The following is a 5,000-nucleotide window of genomic DNA, read 5'->3' as shown; positions in this document are numbered from 1 at the left end:
CGGTACTTGGGACGCAAAAGCGTCGGACGCATGGTTTCGAGGCAAAGTGCGAAAAACGGGCCAAAATGGTGCACGAACAAAGGGGCACGCGCTATATCTGGCAGAAGGAGAACTCTGCGAGGTGTTGTGTGTATGGACGAAAAGTAGGCATTACGGAGTTGAGCAAACGCGCCAAAGACCGCAAAACGATATCTCCAACCGGCTGGTCGGTAGAGCGATTCCCAACACCCCATAGACACCGCAATGGGTGAAAATCGGCTAAGTCCCAATATGTACCTTCAGAGGGGCATATCTCGAAAACTACTCGTCAGATCGGGGCCAAATTCACAGAGAAGACACATGTCGAGGAGTTGTTTCGGTTGAGCGATAGTGGTTTTTGGGTGAAAATGTACCCCTAAACCTTGTACAGAGAGGACCCCTTCCGTAGAGCAAAATCCTGAAGGTCGGGGTTGCGCACAAGTCGACCCCCTGCCGTAGAGCAAAATCCTGAAGGTCGGGGTTGCGCACAAGTCGACCCCCTTCCGTAGAGCAAAATCCTGAAGGTCGGGGTCGCGCAAGGGTCGACATGGGTCGAGGTGGACTATCATGCGAAACCACTTTTTTCGGTCCCTACGGTGCCCCTAGATGATGAAAAGTACAATCCGAGGTTGATTACGAACACTTTTGTGCACCCCCTTCCGTAGAGCAAAATCCTGAAGGTCGGGGTTGCGCACAAGTAGACCCCCTTCCGTAGAGCAAAATCCTGAAGGTCGGGGTCGCGCAAGGGTCGACATGGGTCGAGGTGGACTATCATGCGAAACCACTTTTTTCGGTCCCTACGGTGCCCCTAGATGATGAAAAGTACAATCCGAGGTTGATTACGAACACTTTTGTGCACCCCCTTCCGTAGAGCAAAATCCTGAAGGTCGGGGTCGCGCAAGGGTCGACATGGGTCGAGGTGGACTATCATGCGAAACCACTTTTTTCGGTCCCTACGGTGCCCCTAGATGATGAAAAGTACAATCCGAGGTTGATTACGAACACTTTTGTGCACCCCCTTCCGTAGAGCAAAATCCTGAAGGTCGGGGTCGCACAAGTGTGCACCCCCTTCCGTAGAGCAAAATCCTGAAGGTCGGGGTCGCGCAAGGGTCGACATGGGTCGAGGTGGACTATCATGCGAAACCACTTTTTTCGGTCCCTACGGTGCCCCTAGATGATGAAAAGTACAATCCGAGGTTGATTACGAACACTTTTGTGCACCCCCTTCCGTAGAGCAAAATCCTGAAGGTCGGGGTCGCGCAAGGGTCGACATGGGTCGAGGTGGACTATCATGCGAAACCACTTTTTTCGGTCCCTACGGTGCCCCTAGATGATGAAAAGTACAATCCGAGGTTGATTACGAACACTTTTGTGCACCCTCAAAAATGGCCAAAATCCTGAAGGTCGGGTTCTCGGGGCGGTCGAGGCCCTCTGACGTGCACGAAAAACCGGTACCCACGCCGAGCTTCAGAATTTGGTCTCCAGAGATTAAGTCCCAACCGAAACTGGCAACCCACAAAAGTGTACCAAGGAGTGGTCGGATCGAGTTACAGTGTTCGAGAGTATTGACGAGGATGGTTATACGCAACTTTTTGCTAAAGGTGTCCAAGACCGTCAGACACTTACTTACGGAGATATAAGACACGTGCGTGGTTGCTCGTGCCGAGCTTCAGAAATGTTGCTCCAGAGACTAAGTCCCAGAAAACCTTCGGACCCCAAAAACTCCCAGAAGGAGTCGTCGGATCGTTTCGCGATGTTCTAGTGAAATGTTCAGCTCGACGGAATGCAACTTTTACCTAAAGGGGTCCAAGACCGTCAGACGCTTAGGTACGGAGATACGGGCATGGGTCGGTTTTCCCCATACAAAATACCCCATGCAAAACTGCAAAACCCCAAAACAGGTCGAAGGAGTGGTCGGATCGTTTCGTGGTGTTCTAGTGAAATGTTCCATTCGATAGGGCGCAACTTTTTGCTAAAGGTGTCCAAGACCGTCAGACCCTTACTTACGGAGATATAAGACACGTGCGTGGTTGCTCGTGCCGAGCTTCAGAAATGTTGCTCCAGAGACTAAGTCCCAGAAAACCTTCGGACCCCAAAAACTCCCAGAAGGAGTCGTCGGATCGTTTCGCGATGTTCTAGTGAAATGTTCAGCTCGACGGAATGCAACTTTTACCTAAAGGGGTCCAAGACCGTCAGACGCTTAGGTACGGAGATACGGGCATGGGTCGGTTTTCCCCATACAAAATACCCCATGGAAAACTGCAAAACCCCAAAACAGGTCGAAGGAGTGGTCGGATCGTTTCGTGGTGTTCTAGTGAAATGTTCCATTCGATAGGGCGCAACTTTTTGCTAAAGGTGTCCAAGACCGTCAGACCCTTACTTACGGAGATATAAGACACGTGCGTGGTTGCTCGTGCCGAGCTTCAGAAATGTTGCTCCAGAGACTAAGTCCCAGAAAACCTTCCGACCCCAAAAACTCCCAGAAGGAGTCGTCGGATCGTTTCGCGATGTTCTAGCGAAATGTTCAGCTCGACGGAATGCAACTTTTACCTAAAGGGGTTCAAGACCGTCAGACGCTTAGGTACGGAGATACGGGCATGGGTCGGTTTTCCCCATACAAAATACCCCATGGAAAACTGCAAAACCCCAAAACAGGTCGAAGGAGTGGTCGGATCGTTTCGTGATGTTCTAGTGAAATGTTCCATTCGATAGGGCGCAACTTTTTGCTAAAGGTGTCCAAGACCGTCAGACCCTTACTTACGGAGATATAAGACACGTGCGTGGTTGCTCGTGCCGAGCTTCAGAAATGTTGCTCCAGAGACTAAGTCCCAGAAAACCTTCCGACCCCAAAAACTCCCAGAAGGAGTCGTCGGATCGTTTCGCGATGTTCTAGTGAAATGTTCAGCTCGACGGAATGCAACTTTTACCTAAAGGGGTCCAAGACCGTCAGACGCTTAGGTACGGAGATACGGGCATGGGTCGGTTTTCCCCATACAAAATACCCCATGGAAAACTGCAAAACCCCAAAACAGGTCGAAGGAGTGGTCGGATCGTTTCGTGGTGTTCTAGTGAAATGTTCCATTCGATAGGGCGCAACTTTTTGCTAAAGGTGTCCAAGACCGTCAGACACTTACTTACGGAGATATAAGACACGTGCGTGGTTGCCCGTGCCGAGCTTCAGAAATGTTGCTCCAGAGACAAAGTCCCAGAAAACCTTCCGACCCCAAAAACTCCCAGAAGGAGTCGTCGGATCGTTTCGCGATGTTCTAGTGAAATGTTCAGCTCGACGAAATGCAACTTTTACCTAAAGGGGTCCAAGACCGTCAGACGCTTAGGTACGGAGATACGGGCATGGGTCGGTTTTCCCCATACAAAATACCCCATGGAAAACTGCAAAACCCCAAAACAGGTCGAAGGAGTGGTCGGATCGTTTCGTGGTGTTCTAGTGAAATGTTCCATTCGATAGGGCGCAACTTTTTGCTAAAGGTGTCCAAGACCGTCAGACACTTACTTACGGAGATATAAGACACGTGCGTGGTTGCCCGTGCCGAGCTTCAGAAATGTTGCTCCAGAGACTAAGTCCCAGAAAACCTTCGGACCCCAAAAACTCCCAGAAGGAGTCGTCGGATCGTTTCGCGATGTTCTAGTGAAATGTTCAGCTCGACGGAATGCAACTTTTACCTAAAGGGGTCCAAGACCGTCAGACGCTTAGGTACGGAGATACGGGCATGGGTCGGTTTTCCCCATACAAAATACCCCATGGAAAACTGCAAAACCCCAAAACAGGTCGAAGGAGTGGTCGGATCGTTTCGTGGTGTTCTAGTGAAATGTTCCATTCGATAGGGCGCAACTTTTTGCTAAAGGTGTCCAAGACCGTCAGACCCTTACTTACGGAGATATAAGACACGTGCGTGGTTGCTCGTGCCGAGCTTCAGAAATGTTGCTCCAGAGACTAAGTCCCAGAAAACCTTCGGACCCCAAAAACTCCCAGAAGGAGTCGTCGGATCGTTTCGCGATGTTCTAGTGAAATGTTCAGCTCGACGAAATGCAACTTTTACCTAAAGGGGTCCAAGACCGTCAGACGCTTAGGTACGGAGATACGGGCATGGGTCGGTTTTCCCCATACAAAATACCCCATGGAAAACTGCAAAGCCCCAAAACAGGTCGAAGGAGTGGTCGGATCGTTTCGTGATGTTCTAGTGAAATGTTCCATTCGATAGGGCGCAACTTTTTGCTAAAGGTGTCCAAGGCCGTCAGACACTTACTTACGGAGATATAAGACACGTGCGTGGTTGCTCGTGCCGAGCTTCAGAAATGTTGCTCCAGAGACTAAGTCCCAGAAAACCTTCGGACCCCAAAAACTCCCAGAAGGAGGCGTCGGATCGTTTCGCGATGTTCTAGTGAAATGTTCAGCTCGACGAAATGCAACTTTTACCTGAAGGGGTCCAAGACCGTCAGACGCTTAGGTACGGAGATACGGGCATGGGTCGGTTTTCCCCATACAAAATACCCCATGGAAAACTGCAAAACCCCAAAACAGGTCGAAGGAGTGGTCGGATCGTTTCGTGGTGTTCTAGTGAAATGTTCCATTCGATAGGGCGCAACTTTTTGCTAAAGGTGTCCAAGACCGTCAGACCCTTACTTACGGAGATATAAGACACGTGCGTGGTTGCTCGTGCCGAGCTTCAGAAATGTTGCTCCAGAGACTAAGTCCCAGAAAACCTTCGGACCCCAAAAACTCCCAGAAGGAGTCGTCGGATCGTTTCGCGATGTTCTAGTGAAATGTTCAGCTCGACGAAATGCAACTTTTACCTAAAGGGGTCCAAGACCGTCAGACGCTTAGGTACGGAGATACGGGCATGGGTCGGTTTTCCCCATACAAAATACCCCATGGAAAACTGCAAAACCCCAAAACAGGTCGAAGCAGTGGTCGGATCGTTTCGTGGTGTTCTACTGACTTTTTAGGCTTAACAAGACACAAC

This window comes from Anopheles nili (assembly GCF_943737925.1).
Source record: "Anopheles nili chromosome X unlocalized genomic scaffold, idAnoNiliSN_F5_01 X_unloc_7, whole genome shotgun sequence".
Taxonomy (NCBI): Eukaryota; Metazoa; Arthropoda; class Insecta; order Diptera; family Culicidae; genus Anopheles; species Anopheles nili.
The sequence above is the reverse complement of the archived record's forward strand: the minus strand, read 5'-3'. Positions refer to the sequence as shown.